The 14768-nt window shown below is 47.5% G+C and overlaps 1 non-coding gene across 1 annotated transcript; it reads right to left on the bottom strand.

The window, feature by feature from the left end:
* Positions 1-11454: 11454 nt before the first annotated feature.
* Positions 11455-11527, bottom strand: TRNAA-AGC (transfer RNA alanine (anticodon AGC)). Its single transcript has one exon. It is a non-coding gene; the product is annotated as a tRNA-Ala (tRNA).
* Between the last annotated feature and the right edge of the window lie 3241 nt (positions 11528-14768).

Raw genomic sequence — 14768 nt, 5'->3', positions numbered from 1 at the left:
GGGGACGCTCCTGCCTCGAGCTACTCAGCATGAGGCAAACACTTTCGAGCTAAGGTAACAGCACAATTTCAGGGAATAAACAGTTCGAATATCGTAAATAGTCTATGCGTACAAGAAACGTTAGCATGAAGCGTATTTGGTACATCATAATATTTATCTGCACTGCCGTTCGCAGCTGCAAACCTGCATTACCAAGACCATATATATTTTCGTGTGCATATACTATGCAAGGCGAAGGAAAACCCGAGAGGCACAATTTTTCATTTGGTGAAACTGCCAGGACACTTGCCTGAAGAGCTGTAATCCGTCTGATTCAGTTGGAGAGCTGCGAGGAGACAGAATAATTGCAAGGCTGCGTCCGGAATGTTCACTTTGGGTTCAGCGTATGCATCCTCAAGCGTACGCCAGCAAACTGTTCTGAACATCAGCTCAAAAGCGCCATCTGTTGAACTCTAACGGCGACACCTGCCTGAATTTCTGCAGCCAGCGCGCTATTGGTAATGCTAATAATATTAGCAATGAGTTCATTTGTATCGCAAATACGGGATACTAGAGGCCTTCAGAAAACGCTGCCACATCGATAGCTTTAGAGGCACACGCATTGGCAACTCAACGTAGCAGCCAAAACAAAACATGTATGCCAAATACATGTATAGAGGACGCACTCATTAAATATTGCTGGATACAAGAAAAGGAAACGAAACATATCAAATTCTAACACGCAGTATTAAAAAGTACACAGTACAAAGTACAAAGTAAAAGTACACAGTAAAAGTACAAAGTACAATCATTCGAATTTCAAGGTACCTTCTTACAGTGTTTGCAGTCATCCTAAACAAGCAGAAACAATTATAGTCAGAGATATAATTCCACGGCAAAACTTGGCTCAAACAAGAAAGATTTCAATTTACGCAAGGAATTGCTACCAGCGACACACACAGAAATGACAGTAATGAAAGTACAGAGAAATGAAACATTTCCGACGCTATTTTGTTGTCTTCATTCTTTTCACACGTCACTCGCCGACATAACAGTTTTTAAGCTTGTTTAACGTTTCCACTCTATACATAGCTCAGTCGGCACATATACCGACGATTTCACTCATGTTCATAAAATACAGGACAAAAGTACGAAGATCAGTATTCCAGGCTTCAGCTTGACAATGTCCTTATAGCGAGCGACACATAGGAGCATAAAGACTATCACGGCCTTTATTCACCATCATCATCAGCAGCAGCCTGACTACACGCACCGCAGGGCAAAGGCCTCTCTCACTCTCCAATTAACCCTGCCCCTTGCCAGCTGTGGCCACCGTACCCCGCAAACTTAATAATTTCATCGGACCACCTAACTTTCTGCAGCCCCCTACTACGCTTGCCTTCTCTTGGAATCCACTCCGTTACCCTCAAGGACAGTTATCTTGCCTTCGCATTACATGCCCTGCCCAAGCCATTTCTTCCTCTTGATTTCAACTAGGATGTCATTAATCAGCTTTTGTTGCCTCACCAACTCCGCCCGCTTCCGGTCTCTTAACGTTACACCTATCATTTTTCTTCCAATAGCTCGATTCGTTGTCCTTAACTTGAGCTGAACTCTCTTCGTAACCCTTCACGTTTCTGCCCCATAGGTGAGTACCGGTAAGATACAGCTGTTGTATACTTTTCTCTTGAGGGATATTGGTAAACTGCCATTCATGATCTGAGAGAACCTGCCATATGCGCTCCACCCCATTCTTATTCTTCTAGTTATTTCCCTGCCGTGGTCCCGATCAGCGGTCACTACCTGCCCTAAGTAGACATATTCTCTTACTACTTCCAGCACCTCCCTACCAATGGCGAACTGCTGTTCCCTTGCTAGGCTGTTGAACATTACTTTGGTTTTCTGCGTGTTAATTTCTAGCCCCACTGTTCTGCTCTGCCTGTAACGCTTTCATCATGCTTTGCAGTTCATGTCCTGAGTCACTTAGCAAGGCAATGCCATCGGCGAATCGCAAATTACTCAGGTATTCTCCATTAACTCTTATCCCCAACTGTTGCCAATCCAGGCCTCGGAATACCTCCTGTAAACAGGCGATCAACATCTTTGGTGAGATCGTGAGATAGTAATTTTCGGACCCACCGTCCTGCTCTGTCTTTGTCTGCTCGGCCTCCATTATCATCACCACTGTCGCCACTACCTCGTTCATGTAACCTGCTGGACACCGACCTCGCCCATATATCTCCACTAAACTCTGTCACTCGCCAGGCGAGGCCACCTGCAAAACTTGTAATCCTAAGCGCCCACGTGACTACCTGCCACCCCGTGTCTACGACTGCCTTCCCTTGGAATCAACCCCGATAACATAAGGAACCGTCAATTAAGTGCTCTCCATGATACAAGCCTTAATTGCACCTGTTCATTAATTTCCCTTTTTTGCTTTTGTACAAAGACAAATATTCTCCTGTAGCTGTTCTGCTTCTACTCGAGTCATCGGTGGCTGGCTCACCTCTCTCGGCTCCCGACCGATATGTTCTTCTCCAAGACCACCATCTCTTCTGTACATTTCGCTATTACTCATCCTCTGCCCCCTTTGCATGCACTATTCGGTTTAATCTCCCTCCTGATATATACTGGTATTTTTTTAGATAAATTAATGAGAAGTGTCATTGGCGATGCCTTCGTCAATAACCGAAGCGCTCGAGAAAACTGCAGGTTTAGAAGCTAGCGCCTCTCTGCGGTTCCTCGCAGAATCAATCATCTCTGCGGCAATATTGCGAGCACTGATTTTGCTGCAAGGTGAAACAAGCCGCTTATTTGTTCAGGATCAAAGGTAGCCATGCAGTAGAAAAAGCAGCCCTGCTTTTACAACTGCACTGCACATATTGTTGGTTGGCACCCTGAAAACTGGTTGGAGAAAACTGCGACATCATAACCACACATGGCTCCGTTTTTAACGGACAGATACAGCCTTAAGGAGTGCTAGAGCTATATCCCACTGCAAATACACTAGCAGGTTGGTGGCGGAACTAATGTTAGCCTTACAGAGTGTAAATTTAGAAGCGATACGTAACTTACAACAACCCAGTTTTGAAAAAAAAAAGCGCTTATTGATTCTATCCACTTCAGTGCCTGTAGGGCCGTGTCAAAACAATCAAGTGCACGGATGAAAAAAAGCGCAAAAGGTCGCCATTTTAAAGGAGCCGAGCTGCAGAGGTACTTGAATCGCGAACACCCAAAGATACTTGAAAAGCAAATGACATTCTCAGTGGCAGCCACTCACCCATCGTTCCTGGGATCTTCGAATGGAGAGAGCGCCGGAGGATTGTTATAAATAGGCGAGACAACAGCCAGCCGGAACGACGACTGAGAATCTTCGGGCTTCGATGCGCGCACTAAGAGGAAGCGCCTCTTCTTTGTCCTCTTCACTTTCGCACACAAGCCAGCCGTGAAAAAGTGCTCAGCTTAAGGTTGAGATTGACCTTCAAGGGACACTGAGGACAAGTTCAAGTTGAGCTTTATCGACGCATAATTTGACCTCTGTCGACGCTATTCCAATGTAATGAATGGGAAAGAATCACTTGCACGAAAAATGGAATCCAAAAAGATCTCTTCACTTGGGCAGTGCTTCGGTGGGCATCGAGCTTCCTTGGCAAGGGCTTCGATCACCGAGGTGACCATCTCACGAGGAAAACCAGCACTAGTCAGTCGTTGTAACTGAAATTGCGCGCTATCCTGCAATTCCAAGGAAGCTCGATGCCCACCGAAGCACTGCCCAAGTGAAGAACCGCAACGCCGGAGACCCGTAGCTATGCCGTACTTCCACCAGATTTCCAATCGCCTCAAAAAAGTGGCCATGAAATGTGAGGTCCCAGTAATCTTCACGGCGCCCAAGACGCTTTCGGGCATATGCAGTATGGTGCAGAGAAATGTAAAAAAGAATGAGTGCCGCACTAAGCACGTAGACAGGTTCGTTCCCTGCAAAACGGGGGCGGTGTACCAAATACCGCTCACATGTGGGAATTGTTACATTAGGCAAACTGGACGTTGCCTAAAGGTTAGACATCAGGAGCACCGCGGAGGCGTTGAATCATTGGCGGGGGGCGGTGAACTGGCAAAGCATTGTCGCCATTGTCGTAACTGCACGCCTAGGTTCCGCGACACAATTGTCCTAAAAAAAAATTAACGACCCAGCTTATCAGAGAAATTTTTGAAGCTTACTGCGTAAAAAAAGAAATGACCGCTGTATAAGCACCACTTCAGTATCCTTATTCAAGAAAGAATTCAACTATCTAGACGCTAACTTGTGCGACGCGTGCCCACGTGCCTGTATAATGTGATGGTGTCTGCTTTTTATCAGGTGTGATTACGAATCTTGTATAAATGTGGTTTTCCTCGTAGTAAACCTTAGTTGAAACTCCGCGTTTTGTCCTGTGCTTCCCTCTCTTCGTTCGTTGCCGTTTTGCGCGGTTGCAATATGCACTCCATTGTCAACAACCAACTAGCCCGCCTTCACCTGTTCTATGAATACTGCCTGGTCTGTACGCTTTACTGAAGTTGTGTCCTCCACAACGGCGGAAAGCGTTGCCAATGAGACCGCCCTACAGAAGCTAGAGTCTTGTCCTGCCCAACCAGTTGTGATCCTGACATACTAAAAATCCGCCCCTCAATGTTTAGAGCACGGGTTCCCTACTGATGCCTTGTCTCTTAGCTTTCTTTGCATGGTGCATAATCTGCACAGCAGAGGCTTCTGTAGTCATTTTTGATGAGTGCCCTCACACATAGGAGTCATAGGCAACAAGGTGGCGGACAGCCTCGCCCATAAAGCGCTGTCAGGTAATCCATCAGGAAAAGTCCCTCAAGATGCCAAGCGTCTCTTCAGAGCAACGGTGCTGAGCCATTTCAGTACCCTGTGGAGTTCACCCAACAAACCATGCGTGACTAAGGGAATAAAAAGTTCCCAAGCCCTTTTAATACATTGCATTCGCACGAGCTCTGCTCGTACCTCTACGTGGATGTTTAAGACGGGCCTGGAATTGTCTTCGCTTTGTTCCTCATACGGTATGTGCAGAGATATAAAACATTGTCTTATGTGCTCTCCAGTGCACAACGCGGAAAGGTGAGTGTTGCTCGCTTCCCTCAGGAATTTTTGTTTTTACTCTGATCAGTGATGCATTGTAAACATTCCTGCATGGGCCCGAAAAGGGCCTGCAGTATGTTTAAATAAATAAACGCAGAAGCCGCGCACAGTTCCCTTTCAGGACATTGTCTGCCCGCGCGGAAATCAGCCATGCAGAAAGGCTTCTCGCCTTTTTCTAAGTTCCTCCAGGACTGGGATCTGGATTTGAGATGGTGTCAGCAGGAGTTGCCTGTTGACTAATATGGGTGATTGTGTGTATAGTGACGTAGATAGCTAAGTGACGTAGATAGCTAAGTGACGTAGGTAACTGAAAGAGGATGGTAACTTTGGGCAAATTAATCGAACTGCATCATTTAAACTTGAGCACAGTTCAGCCTGAACGTGTGCATTGCTACTGATCCCTGGATTATTATGTCATGTCATGATTTGACAGGTTTGCTCAAGACAAAATCAGCTCTTTTGCTGATAGCTATGGTTAGTGTAGGTTGTCGCCGTTGCCATGCTTGTTATGTGTTCCAACTAATTTTTCGGTACATGCCAAAACGCCAACTTTTTTTTTTCAACACAAGATTTCAGAAAATGAGAATGCACTATTGCAAAAGTGCAGTTAAGTCTCGAGATTCCACTGGGGTCATGACTGGAGCATGGCTAATGTAATACGAGTTATCAACAGAATTCATGTGGGCAAAACAGACCAGAATTGTGCAGATAGACGCACTCGCATGTGCACTGTGGCATCATTCTTACGTTTGACTTTTTTTTTTTTTGTTTCAGCTCAGCCAGGTCTCAGGTATGTGCCTTATTTGTGGGTCTTATTTAACATTCAAGTGTCGCTACGGTGGAGCAGATGCCGGCAAAATCCACAAGGCTGATCCCACCCGTAGCTTGAATCAACCCCAGCATCGTGTGCGACGTCTCTAATGGTTCTCCGCGTCCTTTCGTTTCCCATGGCTTCCCGACGCGAAGTCTTCGACCAGGTCCACAAAGCTAGCCATCCTCTCATTCGTGCTGCGCAACGATTTGTGACGTCCAGATTCATCTCTTCTTCAACCGAGATGTGCGTCACTGGGCTCGTGAGTGCTTGAACTGTCACCGTGCGAAAATGACGCGTCACACGAAGTCGCCTAAACAACCCTTCTGCTCTCCTGACTGTCGCTTCGACCATGTCCACGTCGACATTGTTGGCCTCTTCCTCCCTCACGATGCTTGCGCTGCATTCTTGCGTGTGTCGACCGCTACACCCGGTGGCCCGAAGCTTTTCCGTTGTAGGCCATCACGATCCTACTGCGGCATTCACCTTTGCAATCAGAGAGGTTTCGCGCTTCGGTTGCCCCAGCATGGTCCCGACAGATCGTGGCCGCCAGTTCGAGGATGGCTTGTTTCGTGCCACTAACTTCTCTACATGGCGTGCGTCATATCCACACCCCCGCTTACCATCCCTCAGAGAACGGCATGGTTGAACGCCTGCACCGCCAGCTGAAGGCTGTCCTTGTCGCACGCAAAGCTCGCAGTTCTTGGTCCGATGACCTTCCTCTGGTTCTCCTCCGCCTTTGATCGGCGTTCAAAGATCGCCAGCGCACGGCGGCTGACCTGTTTGCGGCCCTCCGTTTTCCAGGCGAGTTCCTCGTTTCGGCACCGAGGACCGCCTGCCTACGTCGAGCAACTACGCCTGCTCTTCCGGCACCTCCGACCTGCCCTCAGGCGCCAATCGGATACATCGAAGTCTTCTTCAGCAGAGGCTTCGTTACATCGACATACGTTTTGTTGCGTTGACACATCATTAGACCTTCACTGATCCCGCCTTACGATGGACCCTGGCCCGTCCTCCAGCGCCGTGAGAAGACTCTAAAGCTGGCCGTGAGCGGGGGAGAAGAGATAGTCGCCACTGACCAAGTGAAACCAGCCTACATGGCGCATGTTTCTCTTTAGACCAGCTCCCCCCCCCCTCCGCAGAAACACCAAGGCCAAGTTATTCGTTCGACTCTGTCCGCGTCTTCAGCAAGCATGTCTCCTGATTACCATGATGGTGATGATCTCCTCAGGCTTAATGGCACATACCCACGACAGTGGAATGGTCATGGTGCATAGCTGATACAAACGTGGTCATAAAGAAGGTAGGAAGTATTTGGGCAAGTTTGTGTCTTAGAGTAGAATTTCTAGAAAGATTGAGAAAAAAACGGAAAAGAAAAAACATTGAATTCTCATTCTACCAGAGGAATCGGCCTGATGTAATTATATTGTGACGCCCATGAAAAGGCGACACCTATTCTGCATGGTCGGCGCTGTTGACTAAGCCGAAGTTGAGGAGAACGAGGTTGGTGGCGTCTCGTGCTTGGCATTCTCTTATCCTTCGGGGCAAGCGCCAAGGGATATGCCCTGAAATCAGTGTTCGATTCTATTCACGATTATATAATTTCATCTGGTAGATTCCTCTGCTAGAATGTGAATTCACAACTTTTCTTTCTCCGTATTTTTTGTTTTGTACAAATTCTAGCTCTGCGTCCCAAAATTTTAGATTTAAATATACTCCATTCCCTGTACATGAGTGCGTTTGTATCCGCTATGCACCCTGGCCAATCCCCCGCCGTGGGTATGTGCCATTCAGCCCGAGGACATCATCATCATCATCATCAAGCGGACCCAGCTGTTTTCAATCCTCCGTCCCGGTCTTAATAAACCACTGGACGTAACAATATACTCGTGAATATAATCGCACACTGGTTTCAGGGCGTATCACTTTGCGCGTTCCCCGATGGAGAGGAGAAGCGGAAGAGATAGAGGAAGGCCTAGTCTAGCGAGGGGGAACTCCAAGTAAATTCTACGGAGAGCGCAGCGAACTGCCAGCAGAAGAGGAAAAAGTCATTTATGTACTCAAAAAGACTCACGAGACTCACAAAGGTTGGTCATAGATAACCCCAATCGACGTAAATATTTAGCCGCGGTATTCTGCAGCGCAAGAGCGTCACGGACACTTCACATTGCCTTGAAGTGCACATCCGCACACTCCAAAGTGGTTACCATGTTGTTGTTGTTGCTTAACTCAGTAAACATTTACCATGTTGCTGAGCACAATTCTTCCTTTCTGAGGGCTCCGCGTCGCCTTGGCTCGCGATACGCGCTGGCACCGGCTCCTGGTGCTACGCGACAGGGAGAGTAGAGAAGTAGTTGACACCTGGTACTCTGCCTGTTCGCCTTGCCCGCGTCACGCCCTGTTTAGCTTGTATACGGGACCCAGTATACGGGACCCTACACTACCATGTTTCAAAAAGTCTTCTCACGCTTGATGAGGCTGACGGCCCTGTGGCACTGTGTCCTGCGACGAAGTTTGCGAGAACTGTGCGCACTAATTATATGAATCTATTGTGATGTGGAGACAGTGAACCGATATTTCGAGGAAAATAACTACGAGAAGGGCAGTGAAGTTATGGGTAGCGCCTTCACGCTCCTCGAAACACATTCCTCCAGAGCAATGACGAGATAGTACCTCGTGAGAAACGTCATCAGTAGACCACGCCCTGTTTTAAACAATGTGATGTGAAGGGACGCGGCCTGATGTGCATAATCAGCGATTTTGCGTTGCCCCGCCGCGTTTCTTGCGATTTCGTTTCATATTTTCAGACTACTCACCCTTCACAAGCGTTTCAGCATTAAAAAAACGTGCCGAACTGGAAGATTTGTCATATCGCCGTAAACTTGCTCGCTTAACCCTTTTCCATAAGGTTTATCACCACCCATCCCTTCGCAGTGATTTGTTTCAGTCACCTGATGCCATTTTTCCACGCCGGGATCATTCTTTCAAAGTTAAACACGTAAACTGTCATTCATCGTCTTATGCCAATTCATTCATTCCCCGTACTATCACTGGATGGAATAGTTTGCCATCAGTCATCGCCACAGAAACTGATAATAAAAAATTCCAAGAGCTTCTTCGCTGTGACGGAAATGTGTAAAAGTTTGCGGTTTTTGTTAGTGGTCATTTTTCCTTTGTGTGGTGCCTTATGTTTTAATTAACTTTGTTTTGCTGCACTTATTTGTTAAAAAGTATCGCGATGATTACTTATATGAATGTACCCCCCCCCCCCGATGTAATACCCTCTTCTGAAGGGCCTTTAGGGGGTAACTTGAATAAATAAATAAATAAATTAGTGCCGTCTCGATCGGCACGTATCGCACCTGCCGCGCCATGGTATCAGCAGCTGCATGTTTTGGCCACCTGAGCAGCAACATCTATGCTGGTGACGTAGGCAAGGGGAGGTCAGCGCTTGGTGTCGGCAGGAGAACCACCCAATGAGACACGTTAGAACAACCTTTCTAATGCGTCAAATTCAGAAGGCATGACAGAAAACACCAGGGCACTGTACCCCAAATAGAGGAAGGAACGCCTTTCAGCATTAAAGCGAAAAAAATTAACTTGGCCTTGGCCCTGCCTGTTCAATACGCGCGAATTCATGCAAAGGCGCATTTGCAATTGAGCACTGCAGAGACCTTCGGGTGCTCTTAAATAGGATCGGTGCACACCGCAGTGCCTCCTCCGCATAATCTAAAGTGCGGAATGGCTGTAAATAAACGTAACCATGCTCGGCTAATCGGTCCTGCAAATTGCGGTGGCCATTGTGCGGGCGAAAAAAAAGGAACATCGTTTTGAGATTAAACGCAAAGCACTTTTTACCTTTTGTGATGGATCGGGGATGTAAATAGGAGAAATAAACTAGTCCGAGTATGGTACTTCCAAACAAGACAGACCGTTCGTACTAGGGGACAATGAGTTTTATTCTCACGTAGAGGGGAACTTCCAGTGGGCAAGTGAGAGGGGGGAACGTGCTTGGATGTGCCGCCTACGTCAATGTGGTCGGTGGCCGAAAATGTGGACCCCAGGGAAAAAGAGAGGCATCGAAAGCTGGCGCCTCACCTTCCCGGCGCCTTATCAGACACTGCGTAGAATGCTTTTGCTTGCCGCGCTGCCTTATCAAAGCCAGCGCGACACCCGTAGTCGGAATCAGCGCTTTTTCAATCGCTGCGCGACAAAACCTTTTCAAACGTCGCGCCATTGATGCCAAAACCGCTCTGGGTTATTATCATCATCAGCACCCATGTTTGTTCACAAACAATAAAACCTTGTATAATTAAGCGGTACCGATACAGAACACTATGCTAAAAATCTCTACTTTTGTCAAACGATTCATGTGAGGCATGATGTGAGGCGGGGTCAGAGCCACGGTGGAAGAAACAGCATGGTCAGAGCGAAACCGGTGAGGAATCTCGGATGCCGACAAAGGACTCGCGCGTTTTGATTTCGTCCCGAGAGATGGCAGCAAAAATGCTCACTGTTTATTACATGGAGGAAGGAAAATTTGGTTTATTAGTTTAGAGATCCTACATGCAGCCGCTGTCGTTTTCTTTTTAAATGCGCATATAGTTTCGCTGCAGTGTATTATCTCTGTTGTAAAAAAGTTAGCATTTTCAACTTTCATTGAAGATAGTCAGATTACCTGCATTACAACATATACAGGGTCTTGAATATTTGGGGGCCGTGTTTTAAAAAATTCCTATGCAAAATCTACTACCCCATTCGAGCAGAAATAACGTTCACAAAGTAGCAAAATGTGGTCTACATTATCTGATAAGTGATTCAACATCGGTACTTGCCTAGATTTTTCGGAATGTGCTGAAAACTGTTCTCGGCGGCGTGCAGAATTTTCGCAGAAGAGAGTCGAGAAGCTGCGTTGACATGGTGCGCCATCTGTCGATCTGCACCTTCGAAGCAAGCGCGCCAACGGCCTTGCCGGAGATGGCGGTTGCCTCGCCGCTCGACAGATGACGCACCATGTCAACGCTGCTTCTCGACTCGCTTTTGCGAAAATTGTGCACGCCGCCGAGAGCAGTTTTCCGCCCATTCCGAAAAATCTAGGCAAGTACCGATGTTGAATTACTTATCAGATAATGTAGACCACATTTTGCTACTTTGTGAACGTTATTTCAGCTCGAATGGGGTAGTAGATTTTGCATAGGAATTTTTTAAAACCCGGCCCCCAAATATTCAAGACCCTGTAGCTTCAAGCAGGCAAATCATTGCATTACATTTTGCAGCTGGCGGTTTACCGCTGGCTGCACTCCACATCAAACGGTGGCTGTTACGTTGCGAGTTTTGAATTTCCGTTCCTGCGCACGTTTCATGGCCGACAAACAAGCAGTAAGAATGGTGAACGGTTTATCGCGTCGGGAGAGCAGTGCTAAAGCTGTACTGCTTATAGCAATTCAGCTTTCCGTGTGCGCACAACAAGAACGGTTTAACAAGACAGCATAAAAAAAAAAAAAAAAGATTTGCAAAAAACAAATTGTGGAGGTGCGGGGTATCGATCCCCGTACCTCTCGCATGCTAAGCGAGCGCTCTACCATCTGAGCTACACCCCCGACAGATTCAGCAGCGTTTAGGGATACTTATCAAATGTGTGAAGTAAATTTAGTAATGGTTTCTGCATAGTTATTGCCATAGTTATCGGCGTTACGCCTTTCCTGTGACCGTTGTTGCATGCACAGGAAAGAGACGGGCACAACGCGTACGACGAATCGCTTGATTCGCCGCGAACGCATGCCCCGACCGGCAAAAACCTGCCGTGCGCACTGGCGCTCGCTGCACAGTAGTCGGGGTGCCAAGCGCTTCCCGTGACGGTCAGCAGCGCGCCTTGCAGTGTTCCAAGCCCCTACCGTTGTCCACACCGTTCACGTGCGCCTTTGAGTGACGCTAACCGCCCACGGGCTGCCGTGAACACGATGCAGAACCTGTGAGCGGGCGCCATCCGCCGTGTACGCGCCGTGGTGTCACATAGACGCGGCTCCGGTTACCGACAGCCGTCTGTTTTCCGGCCCGCGCTGTGTGGATGTTTCTACCTTTTCTTTTCTTCTTTGTGTTGAGCTCTGCAACACGTCCGTTCGCACAACTACTGCTGCGCGAGCGTATCGCGTACTGCTACGTGGTGCTATTCCATGCTCGACCGAATCAACGGAGAAGCGTGCTGGCGTGCTACCACTGGTTTGTTTTTTCGCGCCCTAGCACGGTTCGAAAGAGGCAGCTGTCTCTTGCGAAAGCTGCGTGTTTTGTGCGTGTGCGTACAAACGCGCAAATGCAACTCTTCTGGAGAACGGCTGTTATTTTCTCGTGGCGTTTGTGGTGGTGGTGTTTTCGGAAGTGTCCGAGCACGATGCCGTTCGTCCCTCGTACCAGCTGTGTCGTTTCTTCGTGCTTTTTTTTTTTTGTTTCTCTTTTGGCGGTGTTTTCGAACACTGTGGTTCAACGTTGCAGACTTCCAGAGCCTGACCATATTTGCTGCGCGAAGTGTGTCATTTTCCCTTCTTTGCTGCAGTATCACTCAGAGGCTCGTAAACTGCGGTTGTTCAGCGAAATTGATTAACTTAATTATTAGCAGCGGTAGCTGTGTTCGTGTAAGTGTTCGATTCTGAGTAAAATGGCTAACGCGCTATGATAATCTTATTATAGTCGTTGACTGGAGCATTTCAGCGGATTTCTGCGCTGGAGTTCATTTTCTTTTTAATAACAGTTTGTATTGAGCTTACGTGCGTATTTTGTTCTACATTTGTTCATATTGCCACCCTCTATCTGAGGCACAAATTTAGTTATGACTGTGCCTTTGTTATGCCGAAATAAGTTATCAACCCTTGACGGCAATTTTTTTACGGCAGCAAACAGAGTGACATGAATGGTGTTCTGAGGGAATGTTACAACATTAACATTACTGAGTGGTACAAGCATGCTTTAGCATGGTTTGCAGTTTGGCACAGCACAAATACAAGAATGCATGCACTGTACAGAGCTTCTGGCCAGTAGCTGATGTATGCTTGAAGGGCATTATGAGGTTCATCACTCACGCCTGCCAAGTGTTCATACCCTGAGTGTGCCTGTGTGTTATCAGCTGATTCAGTACCATTCTTGAGGAACACAAGACCTGGGAAGGCAGCACTTTCTTGACTCTTTACATGTTCTTTTTGCCCTGCGTTATGTCTTGTTAACGTGCCAATCTCACACAATGCGAGTTCCTTGAAGACATTGGGACAGTAAAAAGCTCTTGATTTCTGTTCATTTCATCATAGTGCCAAATGAAGTTCCTTTAGCATGTGGAGATGGTCCGGGCGCAGAAGACGACTACAGCCCCAGCACGCCTGCCAAGCACGCGCAGACTGGATTTCATGGCTGCTCAACTGATTGCCGACGGAACAAGGCCTCGATGGTGAGGAACCAAAGTTCGGAGTCCGATGACAGGAAGTCGGGGAGCTTGAGGGAGGAGACCGCGGGCTCATGAGGTGGCGGTGCGACAGGTGACTGAGACGGTACATGAGTGGAGGGATCCATGGACAGGGCTTACACGATGGAATGTAGACGGGGGTATCGAGTTCTGGGCAGTGGTAGGCCTAGCGAAGTGGCTAATGCAAGCACAGGGCAGGAGCAGAGAACAAAGACGCGAAGTCCGGAGCCACCAAATTTGTGGAGATGAATCGCAGACACAAGTCGTCGTCGGGTCTCCACAAGTATATTTGGCAGGACCCGCTCAGCCAGGTGAGTACGGGACAGCGTGCCGCCGGCATGCAGTTAAGCAGCCACGAAATCCAGTCTACGTGTTGTTGGCAGGCGTGCTGGGGTTGTTGTCGCCTTCTGCGGCCAGACCACGATGGCACGCTATAAGCACATTACAGTTGAAATGATCTAAGAAACACGCATCCGGAGAAGAGACTGACAATGCATGTGCTGGCTTTTGACTTCGCCTTTCGTATCTTCCTTGCGTATGGGTTCCTTGGCCCGACTGTAGTGTAGTGGACCTGTACTAACTAGCCTAGCATTTGGCACTGATAGACAAGGAGGCAACTAAGTGTATGCAGAGGCAGAACCTGTTCTGCACTAAAACTAAGTCAGTATAACATAAGAATTGTTTGTTATTCTATTCCATTTTGAGTTTCCCACCCTTCGCATTTGCTAAAGCTACACACACTCCATGTTTTCTTTTTCTTATTAGTTCAAGCCCTGGGCATGGCATCAATCTGGCTAAAGGCGAAGGTCGGGAAATTCAACATTAAATGGTATAGGGAAAGACTCGTTATGTTATAGTGACCCTGTTTTGTGCTGCACCTGGAAAACAATGCGGAAACTTTACTATGCTTCCTGCCAAAGCATTGTGGGTATCCGTCATCTCTGCATGCTTTTAATGTCACCATGTTTCAGAATCACATGACTTTTGTGATTCAGGCAGGGGTGCGGAGAAAGTTAGCACTGTACAAAGCCACCTCATACACACAGTTAAAACTCAATTTAACGAAGTTAAGAGCAGCCATGGATTAGTTTGTTTAATCAGAAAATGTGTAAAATCGAGGAAGCCATTTTTCTGCCCTTCAAAACCTAAAATCGCTATGTAACTGTGCGCAAAAGCTACTGCGGCATCATACTTAGCAATAACCTGCTCTTGCGCGAATGATTTATACGAAGGTAGCCAGAATTGCTTGTGCATGAAAGCACCTTCTGGTAAAACAGATTCAATGTCAAGGTGGGAAGCGCCGCTGACAGCGGAGTCCATTGTTCTGCGTGTAGCTTGCAGTCCCATCATAACCAAACCACTGCCACGACTTGGGTTCCTAGGTACTACTGCTG

The sequence above is a fragment of the Amblyomma mixtum genome, chromosome 7 (assembly GCF_055824585.1).
Source record: "Amblyomma mixtum isolate Tamu chromosome 7, ASM5582458v1, whole genome shotgun sequence".
NCBI lineage: Eukaryota > Metazoa > Arthropoda > Arachnida > Ixodida > Ixodidae > Amblyomma > Amblyomma mixtum.
This window is presented reverse-complemented; position numbering and strand designations above follow the sequence as displayed.